The 19,799-nt window shown below is 42.2% G+C and overlaps 1 protein-coding gene across 1 annotated transcript in view; it reads left to right on the top strand.

Annotated features, from left to right (window-relative positions):
• Window positions 1-392: 392 nt before the first annotated feature.
• Window positions 393-19,799, top strand: part of MYLK (myosin light chain kinase) — a 264,716-nt gene continuing 245,309 nt past the window's right edge. Inside the window, exon 1 of the mRNA XM_045185765.3 lies at window positions 393-612. The gene's annotated coding sequence lies outside the window, so the exon portion shown is untranslated. The remainder of the gene's footprint in view (window positions 613-19,799) is intronic.

Genomic DNA, 19,799 nt, shown 5'->3' with positions numbered 1-19,799 from the left:
GGGGATCCACAAGATTATTCATGTTGTTTGATAGAGCCACATCAAAGAAAAGGTAAATTAATTTAAAAGTTCACAGAGTTTTTCCGGTTTGTGGTCCTTGTTTGTCCTGTATCCAGTGGCCATCCAGGGAAAATACAAAAAAAGAAAATGAGAAAACTCTTTGACAGTCACTAACTCGGTGTTCAAGGAGTTGTAGTGATGCAGGGGAAGGGTGAGGTGGATCCACTTTAAATAAGGGATTCTGCTCTAGATTCTCTGCTGGGCACTCCCACGAGGAGCGCGGTGGGCGTGGCGGGAAGTACCGCAGGTCCATTCCCTGAGCGCTATGCAAATAAATGCAAATCAGCGTGTGTGAGTCAGGGTCCGCAATTCCAGTCCGGACTTGGAGCTTTGCGCTCTCAGTTGCTCCTGCTCTCAGTTGGTCTCCTACTGGTGTGCGTTTGCTCTGGTTTCTCCCACTTGCTCACTCTCTCACGGGGCTACGCATCCCCGTCCTGCTCGGTCCTGTTCGGTCCTTCCTGGGACACGTGTCCAGTTCCCGGCACCACCTGGTCGACAGCTGGCAGTGGAGCAAGAGCTGAGCCTCCGCTCGGGGCCGCCTTCGCCTCGCGGGTAAGTCCGCTCCACGCTTTTGTCCAGGCGCGGCCCTGGGGAGTCACCTCCCGAGGGTGGGGGTCGGGGTAGAGACCCTGCCTCGGAAGGCTGCCACTGACTCCCCTGTTGGAGAGAGGTTCCTGCGGGTGGCGAGGAATTGGGGAAAGGGGTGCGTAAAGGGACAACCCCGGGTGGCGAGGAATTGGGGAAGGGGGTGCGTAAAGCGACAACCCCAGGACTCCAGGCAGCCTGGGTTTTCTTTAGGGAGGTGAGGAGCTTGGGCACAGTGATGCTGTTGTCTCTATTAACGTCATCCGAAGGACTTGCGTTTGATATGAGGGGTTCGAATGGCCGCTAGCCCCCAAGAAAGAGAGGTGGCTCTTCTTCCAGTTCCCCAGCCCCTGGCAGGAGGACTCCGTGACAGCAGCCGCGGGGCCGGGGTGACGTGTTAAGGTCCTCCAAGCCCAAATGTGAGACTGAGAAGGTAGGGCAGTGAAGGCAGCTTCAGGGTCCCAGGGAAAACTGGGGCATCGGGCATTACTGTCCTGCTCTCACTCCCTGCTCCCCACTTAAACCCCTCTCCCGCTCTGCCTACTTTTCTGCAACTGGGGTTCCATGGTTGAAGGACCCTTGTCTGCAGGTGATTGAGGTTGGAAAGTCTGAAATAAACTAAGCCCCAGATGTTAACTTCAGTGGTTGAGGTAGAACTCCCAGAAACTTGTGCCACTATCATCCTTCAAGAGCCAAAAGACTGGATTTAGGAGTGGTATGGTAGATGCAAAGATGGGCTGGTGGGGAGAGGTTTTCCAGGATTTTGTTGTGGTGGTGGTGGTGGTGATGGTGGTGGTGGTGTGCACCCTGTACATCATAACCTAAAGGAGAAAGACCCTGCCCCTTTGGGGCCTAGAGGGGGTAAAAGTAGCTATTGCCATTCCAAAGCTGGATGGACATGGGGATAGTTAGATGGAAGCTGGGCGGTGGGCATAGGGCCAGGCCACTGGTTTTCACCATCACTCCTCTCCCCAAGTTCAAAGAGCAGGGTGTGTGCAATGTCCTGTTCTCCCCAGCCTTAGGGAGCCTGCTGAAGAGCTGCATCCCCTTCCAAGTAGGGCTGTAGGTTTTCCCTGCCTTAATGCAGTCCTTTTGGTCAAAATGCACAACTGTCAATAAATTGCTACCAAGTGGGGAGCTTGAGAAGATCACTTGGGGAATCCCCCACATTTCAAAGCATTAGCTATCCACAATGCAAGTCTCTGGGGGAAGTATAGGTGCTTCTGGTAACCATATTGTGTTCCTAGAAAGCATTTCAGGTTCTAGGAAAATAGTTTTGTTTTTCTCTCTTTATCCCCGCCTTCTTTTTTTCTCTTAAATTCTTGACTTTTCCTTCTGTTTTCTGTGATCCTGTCTTGGTCTCTTTCCCTGCCTTGCACACTGCAGGACTGTAGAAGGTGCTGCTGCTGGCCCCACAGTGCTCTAGGCCATCATGGAATGTTGTCTCTTGGTGCCCAGAATGAGGTTGGCCCTTTGTCTCTCACCCTCAGTGGGCCTCAGTGAGCCAGAGTACATAGGGTAGGAGCCTGGGCAGTTGGCCCTGGGTGGGGAGTGGCTGGACACTGGGTGCTGGATTAGGTAGTAGGTACTCTGGGGCTTACATAAGAGCCTTTTCACCAGGATGTGCATGTCTGCCTCCTCATTGATTGAGTATACAAAAAGATGCTGGTCCTCACACAGCACTAGGCATGAGCTTGGAGAACCACCTACAGTGTTGAAGGATTAATGTGTTTGGTTTCTTATGTGTAGTAACTGTCTAGCTGCAGCCTTGGAGTCATTTTTCTATGTGTGAGGTTTACTGACCTCACATCAGGAGACTGTTTCCCCAGGGACCAGATATTGGGGGACATGTACAGAGAAGACCAGGCCCTTGGGAAGGTCCTGGTCTAATTGGTAGGTCAGGTGGAATGACCTTAGGTAGATGTAGTCACTTCAGTACAGGATGATGGGCCCAGTTGGCAGTTGCAGGGGAATCTGCTGGGAAGGCTGGCTCATCAGAAAGGAAGCTGGCCCCAAGTAGTGCTAAGGGGAGAGGGGCCCATGCAGTGCCAAAGGTGAGGGAGGGGTCTTGATCCTGGCCGGGGAGGTGTTCTCTAGCCTCAGAGGAATAGATTGTGAATGCTCTGGAATCATCATGTACTCAGTGGCTACAAGAATGACCCCTTGCTTTTTCCCCTCAAATATGAATCTAGAGTCTGTGAAGCAGACCTAGTTGATTTATTGGCTCTTTGCCTGGTAAGAGTCAGGAGGTGGCAATTTGAGAATGTAGCCCAGCCTGGGGTTGGGGTTCATGGGAGACCCCATGAATACGTGAAGTTTTATTTGCCATCTTTCTAAGAACATTTCTTGGTATTCTGGAAATATACACCAAGGCCACTTGAAAGCCTAAAACGCCCTTCTTCCAATTCAAACCAACACACACTGATTGGAAATTGTTCATTCTTAAAAGTTTCTTGTCCTATCCTTTTTGTAAATGGAATAACATTCAGAAAACAACCATTAGAAAGTAACCATTTCCAACAGAAGATATTGTCCACTCCCAATTTGACCATTGAGTCATTTTCCTCTGACCAACAGAAGATACACCCAGAGGACCTGAGGTAGGAGCATTTGCATGGAAAATGTACAAGTGGACACGGGTGGCAGGTGGGCTCATAATCGAGGAAACATCCAGCCAGTAATCCAGAGTGAGGACATGGCAGATGCCTCTGGAATAGGCTCCATACCATGTGACTTCTGCCCCATTCCTTCACTGGTCTACCCCGCTACCCCACAAGAACAGAAGGGTCAATGTGCTGGGCTGGGCTCTGCTGCATGAGCCACTCACCTCTCCCACCTGTGCCATTCCACAGATGAATTTTCTGTCTCTTTGTTGAGTTTTGGTTTCATGCTTTTGTTTTTTTTTTTGAGCCAACATGTTGAGCAAGTAAATGTAGTTTTCCTTATAATCTTAAGGTGAGTGGACCTTGGTGTTTGCCACTATAAGCCAATGTATGCATCCCTCCTGTCTTGCTGTATGCACCTGGTATGCCGGGGCTGCTGCTGTTGTTGAATGGACAGTGACAGCCTGCCGAGTGGGGCTGGGGTGGGAGGAGAGCCAGTAAGAATTGCTTCCTGTTTACTACTGGTAGGTTGGGGGTAAGGCTGGATTTCCACATGCTCACACCACCTTCTTTTCATTGCCATCCTGCTCACTGTCCCTTGGTGTCTGAGGATAAATGCTCACAATAGGCACCCCACTAGGGAGCTGTGGGAATTTTAGTGTAGATCCGGCTTCTCGAATTTCCCATTGTCCCCATCCCACCACTGTTGGTACTTCTGTCTCCCTTTCTCTTCTCCCCTTTTCTCTTGGATCCTGAGTGCAGAGCCCTCTGGAGACAAAAGAAATGGGATGAGGAGAGGATTTTCTTTTCTTTCAGATCTACTTCTTGATTCCCTCCTCTTCTCCCCTCCTCACCCTGGGCCCCCAAGATCTGATGCTAATTTGTTAATGTAGAACCTGAATGATTTCTCAATTTCATAGTTGAAAATGCTGTTTATCTTTTTTGTTTCAGAGATTGAGATTTCTAGTGAGAGTAGCTCTCCTTCAGATTTATGGCAGGAGGAAGCAGCACAAGTGGAGAATGTGATCTTAGGTGTTAAACTTGGGTGCAGAGCCATCTTGTTCACTGACTCGCTGGATGTTCACGGGTATTGTATTTAACCTTGGTGAATGACTTCAGTTTCCTCATCTGATAATGAGGATAGTTATAAAAATTAAATGAATATGTGACTATAAAGAGGCACAAAAGAAGGAATAGCTATTACCTTGCATACCAAGTATTATTCTCTATGCCTGTGGAATGACCCACAGATCAGCCAACAAATATTAATTATGGGCCTATTCTCCATCTAGCCCTGTGAGGATTATGAAACAAAGGCAGTAAGCTCAAGAGACTTTGGGTTTTCGTGAGGAAACAGCTAACACATATGAAGTAATTAGAAAACAGGGACAAGTTCTGTGGTGCAGACTCAATTAGGGAACTTTTGGTTGGCAAGAAATTCACGGGCTGGAGTGGCCAGGAAAGGCCTCCAAGATGAGGAGGTGGGAGGTGGTCATGAGCAGAAGGGAGGGCAGGCATTGGCCAGGAGAAAGGAAGGCTGGAACTCTTTGCTCCAGTGTTCAGAGCTCTCAGTTCCTCCTTTGTTGGAACCTGGTGCCTCACCTTTGACCCTGTGGTGAGCTGTCAACCATGCAGACCTGCTTGTCCTGAGATTTATTTTGGGGGTGGTTTTCAGTCCAGGCTTGTTTTTCCTCTGCTGCCCAGGATATTCCTGGAAAACTTTGTTTTAATTGTATACTGGAACAAAAATTATGAGAAGCAAATCTACAGCCAGAGTGAAAGCCCAGCCCCATGGAAGAGTTTTAGGTTTCTAGGGCTTTGTGTTCTTTCCTTATGCTTCATTTATTGTAACTCATTTCCTGGTTCTGAAATGGCCGGCATTAGGGCTGCAGGAGACCAGTCCACCTGACACCTCCTTTATACTGAGGTGGAAACCCTGGCTCAAGAGACCCAATGATTGGGGATGAGGGCAAAACTGGAAATAGCCAGGATATGATCACCCACTCTGGTGGAGGATGGTCATGGGAGTGGGAAGGCCTGACCTAGGCCAGAGGAATGGATGCTAATTGGTTCCATCACATGCTCCAGCTGGTTCTCCAGAGTACTTGAAGTTTCTTCTCTTTAGTCTGGGGGTCTCTGGGGAGCAGAGGTGAATGTTACTGTATCTGGCCTGACTCCGTGATTACTGCCATCTGTTTGCCTCCAGGTGCCTTGTATCCATCTGCTTACATAAACACTGCCTACCCTAAATTCCTAGCCCCATCCCACCTAAGACTGAGACTCAATACCTGTTGCTGACACTATATTCTGGGTCTGCCTTGACTCTGAAATGCACCATCCATCACAGGGATCTTCACCCTTATGAACACTTCAAGGTTCTGGCCATCTCCACTCACTCTGGCAGGAGTGCCCTTCTCCTTTTCTAGGGCTACACTAGGTGGAGTGTTCTCCAGGGCTGTGTGAAAAACCAGGAAGAGGCCACCATTTGGAGTCAGCTCCAGTGCTGTCCAGGTCTCTGTGTGCATCTGTAAATGTAGAGAGGAACCCCTTCTTTGCTTACCTGACGGGGCTGTAGGCAGATGAACAAGTGCTCAGTTACCTTTTCTTATGATGTAAGGCTTGGTGTCCCACTAGGCTGTGAGCTTCTGATGACAAAGGTTGTGGTTTGTCTTTGTGTCCTTACGCTTACCTCAGTGCCTTACACACCACAGGTGCTTGGACATCTGGGTTGAAGGACTGGCTAATGAGGTGGATGGAAGTGCTCAACAAAAGTTTCTAAAGGATTTGCCTTCTGCTGGCACTTTCACTCATCTTTCTCCCTTCTCTAATTTCCTCTTTATGCTTAGATATAACCATTCTAATTTTTCTCTTGAACTTTATGTATTTTTCCTGCTAAATACTAAGCCTGTTCATAGATCATGCCTAAAATGGATCTATTCCTTCCTTTCACCATTCTCCAAGTGAAGTTCCCATTCGATATTTTTGTGTTAGTGGTCATTTTCATAATCACTTGCTTGCCGGTCTTGTGGAAATCAGTATATTAATGAGGAGGCAACAGGTTGTTTCAGAGTTACCTGGAGGAACACAGCCCTTACCTGGTAACTTGCCTCTTGTTACTACCAAAAGCATCTGTCTTCACAGTGGAGCCTCACAGTGGGCATGGTACAGTTAATGCAGTGGCTGCTGATTTTACCCTTTCGTGTTTTGTAACCAGTAGTTTTTTAGGGAGTTCTAGGCCTTTTATAGTGATTGGGCAGTCACCTAGGGCACGAGCTGGTGGCAGATGACCACAGTGGCTCAGCCACTCCTCCTGTGGATGGTCTGGTTATCCCAGTCAGAGAAAGCCTTGGTTTTACTTTCTTATTGCTGTTGCTCCTGACCAGACCTTCACTGGCTCACACTTGGACTATTAACTATGGCTTCTCTGTGACACAAACACATTTTACACTTGATTGCTTTGTTAATCTTAAATTCTAACAGTCACTCCATCTTCAGAAACCTGTAGTAGCTCCCAGCTTCTCACAAGGCAACTTTAACCCAAAGTTCAAGGGCCTCCATAATTTGACCTCCAAACCAACGAGGCTTGTTAACTGGTCCCTGAACCCAACTTACACTTTCCTGTCTCTCAGCCTTGTTCTATGAATTTATCCTTTCCTGGAATATTCTTCACTTGGCTCTTTGACTAACAGTCCTTCTATATTTGTTCAGGGGATGAATTATGTTTCTAATACCTGTCAGGCACCACACTCTAAAGGGGGGCTGTCTCTAATCTCTTCCTTATTTGAATGTCTGTAGCAATTAGTCCCTATAAAATTCTTTTGAATGTGACAAGTCATGTATTATTATTGAATGTTTATATCTTTTATTTAGTTCTTTTCATGCTAAAATTTTATACCTACAACCACACTGAAAAAAACTTCATAGGAGGGACATGCCTAATGCCTCTATTTCCTCATAGCAGTGGTTCCAGAGGTGGATGATACAAAATCTTTTTGGGAGCCTCATTTATAAACAAGCCACACCTCCCTAGTCTCCAGCCTAGCACCTGGGTGGACTCAGGGAATTTCTGTTTTTACAAAGCTCCCCAGGTGTTTCCAATGTCAGACAGACTTGGGAATCAGTCTTGGTTGCTTTTGCACTATGTAATTATTTCTTTGATTTGTGTACTAGGGAGGATTATTCAAAATTAACAGAAACCATCTCAGGCTACTGAAGAGAAAAAAAAATAGGGGATGATATTCAGCATTTTCTTGATTCCAAGTTACCATAGACTTTAAGATTCATATCACTTTATTGTTTCTCAAGGAAAAAGCGCTTCTTTTAATATACACAACTTTAGAAAATATTTAAATTATAATTTTATTCACAAAATTCTGTATCACTTTCTTCATTATTATCAGAATCAAAATATTAAGATTCTTCTGAACCATGGTTCTCTATCAGAGTTATACATGATTTCAAGATGAAGTGCTGTTTTTCATAATCTGCATTCATGATTTTTTTTAAAAAGATTTCATTTATTTATTTTTAGAGAAAGAGGGGAAGGGAGGGAGAATGAGAAGGAGAGAAACATCAATGTGTGAGAGAAACATCAAACATCAATCAGTTGCCTCTTGCACGCCCACCCACAACTGGGGACCTGGCCCACAACCCAGGCGTGTCCTGACTGGGTATCAACCCATGACCTTTCACCTTGTGGGATGACATCCAACCAACTGAGCCACACCAGTCAAGGCTGTATTCAGGACTTTTTAATTCCTTGAATTCACCCTTGAATTCCTGGGATAAATATTTGGTCATGACATGTAGTTTTAAAAAATACCCTGTTAGCTTTGCTTTTCTAATATTTTATTGTATTTTTTAATTAATCGTCATAAGTGAGGTTGAACTATTAATTATCTTTGTTTTCTTTGGCCAATTTTGTATGTGCCTATGATTTTGATTGCCACATTTAGCATCTTTAGGATTGACAGAATAATTCAGAGGAATGATAAAAGTATACTATGATTTTATCTACATTACCTTTAGGCTAAACTTAAGAGTTCTTTTTTTCCCCTATAAATAAGTATTGCAATATTGCTAAAAGTTAAATAATCTTCTCCTGAAAGTTAACTGAAGACTTTGAAAAAATTATTGTTCAGTACCCAATGATGATCTGTTGCACATGAATCAATCACACCAACTTTTTCTAGCATGAAGAGTTTGTGCTTTATTCTGATAAATTTGGCAGTTTCTACTGTCTTTTGGATCCATTGCGTGTCAAGAGGCAGGCATTGTTTTAGGTACACAATAAGTTTTCTTTTCAATGCTGCGTTATAATGGAGTCTTTTTGAAGACATTTTTCTTTCTCATTGTTTAAAAAAATTGAGGTGTTATTGACATACAAAAAATTCACCATTTTAGTATGTAGTTCTGAGTTTTGACAATCATATATAGTCATACAAGCACCTCCACAGTCAAGATACAGACGAGTTCCATCACCCACCGAAATTGTCTTGCATGCTTATGTAGTTAACTCTTCACTAGTTGAAGACCCTGGGAACCACCGTATGATTCTGCCTCTTCAGTATGCTGTGTAAATGGAGTGTTATGTGGCCTTCTTTCATTTAGCACAGTGTTCTTGAGATTCATCCGTGTAATTGGGTGTATCAGTAGGTTGTTCCCTTTTGTTGCTGAATATTATTTCACCATGTGGAAGTACCACAATGGGTTTATTCACCAACTGAAGGACATTCAGGTTGTTTCCAGTTTGGGGTGATACTAAATAACTGATTATAAATATTTAGTGTACAGGTTTTTCTGTGAACATATATTTTCAAATGATATGTTTTCAAATATTTTCACTTGGGTAAATACCTAGGAGTGGGATTGCTGGGTATTATGGTAAGTGTATTACAGTAAAATACCAAACCAAAGTAACTGTACCGTTATGCATTCTCACTAGCAATGCATGAGGATTGTAGTTTTCACATCCTTGTTGGCATTTACTACTTATTAGATTTAAAAATTTTAGATATTCTAATAGGTATAGTTTTGTCATTGTCATTTTAATTTGCATTTCAATAGTGACTAATGATGCTGAACATCTTTGTTATTTGGCTTATTTGCAATCTGTGTGTTGTCTTTGGTGAAGTATCTTTAAGTCTTTTGTCTCAGTTTTATCGATCCTAATGATTGGGATTTGAGATACAATTCTTTTTATATTTTGGACATGAGTCCTTTATTGGGTACAAGATATTTGCCAACAATATATTCAAAATATATTCAAAATATTTTGTTGGCAAATATTTTCTCATTTTCTAGTTCTTGTGTTTTCATGCTCTTAAAATGTTTATTATTATAGAGAAGTTTTCAATTTTAATGAAGTGCTGTTTATCAAATTTTAAAAACGTATTCTTTTGTTTTTGTATCTAAGAAATATCTACTTAATATGAGGTCATTAAATTTGGTACAATTCTTTCTTTGCAATATTTTATAGTTTTAGGTTTTATATTTATATTGGATCCATTTTGAGGTGTTTTTTTGTACATGGTACAAGGTTTAGATAGAGATTCTTTTTTGTATATCCTTCCTCTATTGAATTGCTTTTGTATCTTTGCTGAAAATCAATTGAGCGTATATATGTGGGCCTATTTCTGGATATTTTGTTCCATTAGTATGTGTTTATTCTTTCAGTAATACCACACTATCTTGATTATTATAACTTTTTAAAATTGATTTGAGTGAGAGAGAGAAATATCAATTTGTTATTTATGCATTCTTTTGTTGATTCTTATCATGTGCCCTGACTGGGGGTCAGACCCACAACCTTGGCATATTGGAATGACTCTCTAACTAGCTGAACTACCCAGCCAGGGTTGATTTTTATAACTTTATTTTAAGTTTCAAAGGCAGTTAGTATGAGTCCTTCAATTTAGTTCTTCCTTTTCAAAATTGTTTTGGTTATTCTAGATCTTTGCGTTTTATATATATTGAAGAATTGTCTTACTGATTTCTTTGTAAAGTCCTCCTGGAAGTTTAATTGGTATTGTATTGAATCTATAGATCCATTTGGAGAGAATTGACATCGTAACAATACTGGGTTTTCTAATATATAATAAGCTATATCTCCCCATTTACTTAGGTCTTCTTTGATTTCCTCATCTAAGTTTTATGGTTTTTAGCATATTAATACTGAACATATTTTGCTAGACTTAACAGCTATGTATTTCATATCTTTGGTGCAGTTGTAAATGGTACCTTTATTCAAATTATGTTTATTATTCAATTAATCATTCATTGCTTATATGTGTGAATACAATTTATGTGTTATTTAATGGATCTTCAAAAATTTTATATCAGAATAAAGCAAAGCAAAATACAGAATTTGGAAATTAATATAATATAGTATGTAATATACAAAATAGTATATAATTATTGGTAGTTAACCAACAAATAAAAATATATAATTTTTAAATTTTAGGAGGCTGGGATATAGAACCCATTTTCAGCCCTCATCTGCCTCTTAACTACTTCCATGAGCTTTTCTTTTTTTAATGATTGATTTTTATATATTGTTCTCATATATCGTGAGCTTCCTAAACTCACTGGTTGTAGCAACTTCTCTGTGGTTTCTTTGGCATTTTCTATGTCAGTAATCATGTCATCTGTGAATAAAGACAGTTTTGCTTTCTATCCAATTTGTTCGATTTTTATGTTTCTTGCCTTATTGTGCTGGTTAGGATCTTCAGTATGATGTTGTATAGCAGTGGTGAAAATAGACATCATTGCTTTATTTTTAATCTTAAGAGGCAAGTATTCAGTCTTATACCATTATGATCAATGTTAGCTGTTTTTGTAGTTGTCCCTTATCAGATTGGAGAAATTCCTTCTACCCCTGGTTTAATGAGATTTTTAAAATCATGAATGGATAATGTTTTTTTTAAGTGTTTTTTTTCTTCATATATTGGTATGATCATATTTTTTTCGTCTGTCTATGAGTTGGCAAACTTTTTTTAAATCCTCGCCTGAGGATATGTTTATTGATTTTAGAGAGGGAGAAAGGGGGAGAGAGAGAGAAACATTGACCAGTTGCCTCTGGTATATGTCATGACCGAGTATTGGACCTGCAACCTAGATATGTACCCTGATTGGGAATCAAACCTGCAACCTGGTGTACAGCATGATGCTCCAACCAAATGAGCCACCTGGCTAAGGTGGTAAACTTTTTCTTAAAGATTAAGTTTCTTAGTCTGTTCAGGCCAGTATAATAAAACACCATAGACTGGATAGCTTATAAACAACAGAAATTTATTGCTCCAGTTCTGAAGGTTGGGAAGTCCAAGATCAAGGCACTAACATGCTTGCAGTTTGGTGAGAGCCCTATTCCTGTTCATAGCCATCATCTTCTCATTGTGTCCTCACATGGTGGAGGGTGGTTAGGGATCTCTCTGGAGGCTCTGTTATAAGGCACTAATCTCATTCATGAAGGCTCCATCCTCATAACTTAAACACTTCTCAAAGGTCTCTCCTTATATCTTTGGGGGTTAGGCTTTCAACATATGAATTTTGGGAGGACCCAAACATTTAAAACATAGCAGCCAGATAGTAAATATTTTAGGCTTTATGGCCTATAAGCTGCTCTTCAACTCTCTACTCTACTCTCATACAGTCTCTGCTCTGACTCAACTCTTAGCATGAAAACACCCATAGACAATACATAAATGAATGGATATCACTGTATTCCAGTAACTATTATTTATAAAAACTAACTGCATAGTTTTCCAACCTCTGCTTTAGCCTATTGATATGCTGAATAACATTAATTTGCCTTACATTCCAGGAATAAACTCCAAGTGGATGTGGTATATTATTAATCTTTTTATATATTGCTAGATTCAATTTGCTAACATTTTGTTGAGGTTTTTGTTTTTATGTTCATGAAGGATATTGATGACTTTTCCTGTAATGTCTTTGTCTTATTTTGATGTTAAGATATAGGTTGCCTCATGAAATGAGTTGGGAAGTGTTCCCTTCCCCTCTATTTTCTACAAGAGTTTGTATAAGATTGTCATTTATTCCTTATATTTTTGGTAGAATTTGCCAGTAAAGTCATTTGAACACGGAGTTGGGTATTTTTTTAATAGGATGGGTTTTAACTACAAATTAATCTCTTTAATAAATATAGGGTTATTTAGGCTATCTGTTTCTTCTTGATTTTTGATAGTTTGTGTTTTTTGGGTAGTTTGTCTATTTCATCTAACATGTGGAATTAATGGGCAAATATTGTTTACAATATTTACTTATTAACTTTTAAATGTCTTTAGGGATTGTAGTGATGTCTCCTTTTTATTCCTGACAGATAGTTTGCATCTTTTTTGCTCTCTGTCAATCTAGAGGTTTGTCAATTTCATTGATCTTTTCAAAGGACCAGCTTTTGGTTTAATTGATTTTTCTCTGTTATTTTTCTGTTTTCAATTTCATTGCATTCTTAATTTTTATTTGTTATTTTTCTTTTGTGTGCTTGATTTAGTTGCTCTTCCTTTGCTTCGTTTGCTGAAGTAGAAGCTTAGATAATTGATTCAAGACCTCCTTTTCTGGGATATTTGGACTGGGAAGGGGAACATAGAGATATAGCACCAGTAATTGCCAAGCATTTATTATGAAAGTTCTAGTAATAGCTTGTGCCAGATTCTTCCAGAGATCCCTGGGGAATGGGACCAGTGTGAGGGAGGAGCAGAAATCATACCTTGGACTGCCTTTCTCATGGAAGGCAGTGGCCTGGTCTTCTAGCCATGAGTTTGGTACCCTAATGCTCATCTGCCTCCCAATCTGGAATGTAGAGCAGAGAGTAGAGGGGGTTGGACTTGCTGCAGTTTTATGGGTGATAGTGAGCCCTCCCAATAGTTAGAGCAAGGGTGGGCAAATTTCTTTCTGAAAAGAGCCATAGTAAATTATTTTCAACTTTTCAGGCTACACCATTTCTGTTAAAAGTATTCAACTCTGCCATCGCAGCATGAAAGCATGATATGTAAATAAATGGGCATGGCTATGTTTCAATAAAATTTTATTTACAAAATACACAATGGGCTGGATTTGGACATAGTTTGGCTACCCTTGCTTTAGTCTGCTAATATGGTGACTTACATTGATTGGTTTTCAAATGTTGAACCAGCTTTGCAGTCCCCGTATAAACTCCACTTAGAGCATCTGTTCTGTACCTGGCCCTGTCTTTGCTTCCTAGCTTGTGTTGTCACTGAGCTGTGAGCTTCTCAGGAGCAGGACTACAACAGTACCACCTCTTATGTCCAAGCAAGCATGTAGTTGATGGCTTGTCAGCATTTTTACTGGATGAAAACAACTGTGTGTGTCCATGGTGCCTCTGCTGAATTCCCCTTATGGTCCCTTCAGGGGCCCAGAGGAAGTGGGGGTTGTGTGGAAGAGTTGGGCCCAAGTGCTATGAACTGCAGGCACAGGCTGATCTCTCATTTTGGAGACCATTTTGGGAACATGACTTAAGTTTTGCCTGTGGGGCACTGCTTTCTAATTACTCTCTCCTTTTCCTGAGGGTTGTGGTTGGCACAGTGGCTGCCAGGCCCGGGAACTCAGGCATCTAGGTGCCAGCCCAGTGTTGGCGTTCTGCAAGGGCTTGACTGATGCCTTTCCAGGCCCATGGCCTGCTTTTACGGAGGGGTGTGCCCGTGTGTGGAAGAGGTGCAGCAAGAGGGGCCGGCCCAGCTAGCTCCTGAATGTGAGCACTGTTTTTAAAATTTTTTTAGTTTTATTTTTTAATCCTCACCCAAGGACATATTTTCATTGCTTTTGAGAGAGAGAGAGGAAGGGAGAGAGAGAAATAGAGATGCGCGAGAGAAACATCAATTTGTTGCCTCCCAAACACCTAGGCTGAAGACCAAATCCACAACCTAGGTATGTTCCCTGACTAGGAATTGAACCCACAACCTTTGGGTTATGGGACAATTTTCCAACCAACTGAACCAACCAGCCAGGGCGTGAGCATTCTTGACCTTCATGTCTGTGGTCAGCTATGTGTTGTCCACATAATGCTTTGGCGACAAGGTACACTAGACAGATTTTATACAGGCAGATTGCTGAGTCCGTCTCAGCTACTTTTCCTCATTGATTGGGAGAGATGGATGTGTAGTTGATGGGAAGGGTGTAGGCTTTGCAGCTAACAAAACTGGATTTCAATCCTGGCTCAAAAATTTATTAGACAGGTGACCCTGGGAAATTATTTAACTACTCTGAACTCATTTCTAAAGTGGAGATGTGTATAACATCCCAGCATGTGAGAGTTACATTAACCCCACACTCTCTCTCCTGACAGGGGGAAAGGAGAGGAGACTTTAAAGGATATAAAGCAGGGAGTAGTGGGTAAGTCTATAGAGAAATGCAAAACAAATAGCAAACATGATGGGAAAAATCCGTTAGAAGACTAGTGTGTGGAGAGGTGGCACTGGTCATTTCTCCCTCCTCAGGTACTTCTGGACTGAAGGGGAGGCAGAAACTCAGGCTGAGTCTCTGATTTTGCTCTGGAGCAAGGAGGGGCTGACTAATTGGTCTGGGTGATGCCTTGGATTGTTTGGCCCTTTTGTCTTTTGTTATTCAGCCTTGTTCACTGGGATGAAGATGGGGTCCTGGGGCCATGCCAGACCCTGGTTAGTGGAACTAATTGCATAATTGCCTGGGATTTGATGGTGCCCAGTTCCTAGGAGCTGGCAACAATAGTGGTCCTCCTTTATATGTTTATAGGCCCTCACTGTTTTCAATATGTGCACACAATCCTTACAACCACCCAGTGAGGGAAGGGTGAGGAGAGTCCCCTCCACATGCCATCAGAATGCCCTGACTTTTTGTGTGCCCTGGGGTCTCTGCTTTCCTCTTGCTGTGGTTTGAAACCCCTGGGTACAGCTTTTAGGGGATGAAGCCTCTGCCTTTCTTGCCAAGTCAGTGAGGTAAGGAAAGTACTGCTTTCAGGCCCACCCTGCACACCCTCTGAAGAAACTAAACCAGGTTTTACTAGAGGGCTCATAACACTTGTTGAGGATCCAGAATTAGATACAATTTTAATTTTGTCACCCTGAGACAAAATTATGGTACCTTAAAACATCAGTAAATGAAAGGATCAAATAACTATGGTACATTTACACAATGGAGTACTACACAGCAGAAAGAAAGAAGGAGCTCCTACCCTTCATCACAGCATGAATGGAAGTGGAGAGCATTATGCTAAGTAAAATAAGCCAGTTGGAGAAAGATAAATACCCTATGATCTCACCTGTAAGAGGAACCTAATGAACAAAACAAACAAATGAACCAAATAGAACCAGAGGCATGGGAACAAGGAATCGACTGACTGTGACCAGAGGGAATGGGGGAGGGGGATAAGGGTGGAAAGAAGGGGAAGGGACTAGGCAAGGAACATATATGAATGACCCATGGACATGGACAACAGGGTGAGGATTGACTGCGGGAGCCAGTGGGCGCGGAGTGGGCGGGGCAAGGGAGAGCAACAGGGAAAAATTGAGACAAGTGTAATAGGACAACAATAAAAAAATAAACAACATTATAACACAGATCTGCTTGTAACACTCCTGGTTACAAAACAATCTTAATCCTCGACTACATAAAAGATAAAATTCTAGCTGTTCAATTTGGTATGTAAAATAGACTACAGTCAGAATCCTGTCAGAATCCTCTGAATAAAATATTCAGAGTTATCAAGAAGTGGCTGCACTTTTCATTTAATTAATTCTTTATAGCTTAATTAATGTTTTCACACATTTTGCATTTAATCTTTGTCAGTCTTATGATGTTATTCTTGTTCTCATTTTATAGTTGATGGCCTAAAGCTTAGGGAAGTTAAGAAGAGCTTGCCTGGTTTAACATGGCCTCAATAGAGTCACTACTCTAAGCAGAGGGCATACAACAGAGATCACTTGCCTTTTCCTTTGTGACCTTGAACAGGTTTTCTTTATCTCTAAAACCAGAATAATACAGCTATGCCATCAGTTTTTGTGAGGGTTAAACAGGGTAATCCAAACAAAGCACTTGGTGTAGTGCCTGCCATATAGTAAGTGCTCAGGAAATGTTAAGTATTATTATGATGCTCTTCTTAACGGTTCCATAGTTAATGTTTCCAGGTTTTATTCCACTATTATGACTAACACTGCTATATTATCTTTGTCCAAATGGTTTATTTTTTCTATTGTGTCATTTCCTTGAATTATATTCCAAGACCAGCACTGCCGGGTCAAAAAGTATGATCCTCTTTTTTTGTTCTTGTTCAATATTGCCAAATAGCCTTTTAGTGTGATGATTCCCATTTAACATGCTGCTACTGGGCCCATGAGAGTGATCTGTAGGTGGAACTTCCCCATGACCTCTCAGTCAGTCAATGAGTCCATCAGTCATTCTTAGTGAAGATAAAAAGACCCAGATATCTTAGACTGGTTGGAGGCAAACCTTATAAAATCAGTTGTGCCTACAGCAAGTCATAGACCAAGCTGGTCAGCAGACTGCTTTCTGCAGGGCTCCGTGAGAGGTCTTTGCATGTGCACTGTAGGTAGATACGAAGGAGTGGTGTTGGGGGAGGCAGCAGCTGCTTCTGAGCTCTGGGATTTCAGGGAGGAAGACTGTGTATGGGGACCATGGGTGGCTCCAGACTTTATATACGAGGGTGTTCTAATTTCTTAGGGTGGCTGTAATAAAAGTACCACAAACTGGATGGCTTAAAATAAAATAAATATATTCTTTCACAGTTCTGGAGATTAGAAGTCTGAAATCAAGGTGTTGACAGGGCCATGCTTTCTCTGCAAGCTCTAGGGAAGTCTCCTTCCTTTTCTCTTTTAGCTTCTGATGGTTTGCTGCAATCCTTGGAGTTCCTTGGCTTGTAATATTCATCATTTCAATCTCTGCCCCCAACTTCATATGGCCTTCTCTCTTCTATGTTCACATGATATTCTCTCTGCATCTGGGTCCAAATTTCTCTCTCCCTGTGAGGACACCAGTTACTTGATTAGGACCCACCCTATTCCAGTATAACTTCATCTGACCTTACAAAGATCCAATTTCCAAATAAGATCATATTCACAGGTTAGGGATGGTAGGACTTCAACATGACTTTATGGAGGATACAAGTCAACCCACAAGAGAGAGGCTAAGGAGAGAAAATGGAAAGTGTCTATTTTCTGTATCATAGGCTGCATTGTGGTGCACATGTTGATGGAGATGTTATGGGCAATAGTACTGACAGTGATGGGAAGGCTGGCATTGTTGTCTAGGATCAGTGCTGCTTTTTCTTAAAGAGTTTATTTATTTATTTTTAGAGAGAGGGGAAGGGAGAGAGAAAGAGAGAGAGAGAAACATCTTTTGATTGCCTCTTACACACCCAAACCAGGGACCTGGCCTGCTACCCAGGCATGTGCCCGGACTAGGAATTGAACCGGCGACCTTTTGGTTTGCAGGAAAGTGCTCAACCCACCGAGCCACACCAGGCAGAGCAGTACTGCTTCTATTCTTGGACTCCTCCACCCCACCCACCCTGGGGATTGGTCTCAGACTGTGTCTACTCACAGTGTGGAACATCAGATACATCTGGCTGGGGTGATGCAGCCAAGAGAAAAAGAGCTTAATTACTGAGGGGAAGCGGTTTCCTAGGAGCCAGTGGGAAGTGGGAAGAAGAGCATGGGACATGGCAGATATGCAGATCTCATGATAAGCCTTAGGCAAACTGGAACACAGGCTTCAGTTTCAGATGAGGGGTCGAGACTGGATAGCTTCTGAGGGCCCATCACACAATTCTTATTCAAGAGCTGACATTTTAGAGAAGCCCATGTGCTTCGATCCTAAGGATTGCTGTGAATCTGTCTGGGTGACTGTGTGTGAGCAGCTGACATGGGAAGCATGCTTAGTTGGGAACAACCAGACGGGGCTTGCTATTTCCCATCCTAGGTCTTTTCAACAAGATTTTATTCCAACAGGACTTGATTCAAGTCACCTTCTCTGAGAGACCTTTCCTGGGCACCCTTTCTAAAATTTCAACCCCACCCCTGATATTTCATGTCTCAGCTTTAGTGTTCTCTGTATACTTAGTCCCTATCTTATAGGGTATATATTTTATTTCCTTGTCTCACTTTTTGTCTGTTTTCTCCACTAGATGGTAAGCTCCTGGAGGGCAGAGATTTTCATCTAATACTAAAAAAGTGACTATCACATACGAGGCACTCAACACATATTTGTTAAATGTTGAATAAATGAAGGTGAAGCAAACTGGGTAAATGGGGTAAAAATGTAAAAGGGGTATACCTGCCAATCTTTAAGGGCTGTCACTCTTTGTTGGCTCCTGACCCTCAGCCTGTCCTGCCCAGGGCTCTGCCATAAGTAGTATCCGTTTTTGAAGGGATTGTCCCAGTTACCCACTGCTGATAACAAAAGACCCCAAACCTACCAACTTACAACAACATTATTATGCTCAGCATAATATATTAATAACATGTTATTTATTATGCTCAAGCATTCTATGGGTCAGGAATTTGAACAGGACATGATGAGGGGGTGGTTTGGGTGACTCAAATGGCTAGAAGCTGGAACCGTTTGGAACCTTCTTCACTTACTATTTGATTACTAGGCTGCGATGACTTGAAGCCTGGGCCCAGCTGGGACACATGCTGCTAGCGTGCCTGCACGTGGACTCTCCCTGTGGCTTGGGTTTCCTTACAGCATGGTGGCTGGGTTCCGAGAAGGAGTGTCCCCAGAAGGAGCATTTGGAGAATGAGCATTTCATTAGAACCGGGTGAGACCTGTCTGGTCTTTTATTACCTGACCTCAGAAGTCACAGAGTGTCACTTTCAGTGTGACAGGCAGTCAAAAGCCAGCCCAGATTCAAGGGGGAAGGAGCATAGACTCCCCTCTCCTTTGAGGGGAGGAGAGTCAAAGACTTTGGGGCCCTGTTTGAAAACTGCTGCTGGGATCCTACTACACACTCACTAGCCTCAATCTGGAATGAAACTTTAGTGAAATTTCTTGTACTGCCCCCTTCAGATCAGGACTTACCAGAGTTATCACTATTCTTCTACCTCACTCTTTTACTAATTGAGTTTCTTCAAGGCAGGGCCCTGTCATTTTACCTCTTTTGCAGCTCCTAGCAGATTATCTGGCACATAATAAGTACTTAATGAGTGAGCTAGAAAGTGAATGAATGAATGAACAAATGAACAAAAGGGGTAGGTGCTTTCTGTTCTGGCATGGCACTGCTAAGTGTCTATCTTGAAACATATCTATCAAGGCCAATGTTTTCTGAACTACACCTCACTCAGTGTAAAGCACTGGTCATATGCTGTACTGCTAAGAAGAGAGAGAAAAAAAAAGGAAGAACAAGCAGGAAGTGGGGAGCTTTGTCTTTTTTGTTTAGTGTTGGGATTTGTACCATGTCACATAAACCCTGGTCAAGAAGAGTCTAGAATAGGCAAGATATAGTTAGTCTAGATCTTTGGAATTGAGTTGGTAAGGGTGACATGAGTCATAAAGCCAGAGAAATAGACTGAGTCAGGGAGA

The sequence above is a fragment of the Desmodus rotundus genome, chromosome 2 (assembly GCF_022682495.2).
Source record: "Desmodus rotundus isolate HL8 chromosome 2, HLdesRot8A.1, whole genome shotgun sequence".
Lineage (NCBI taxonomy): Eukaryota > Metazoa > Chordata > Mammalia > Chiroptera > Phyllostomidae > Desmodus > Desmodus rotundus.
This window is presented reverse-complemented; position numbering and strand designations above follow the sequence as displayed.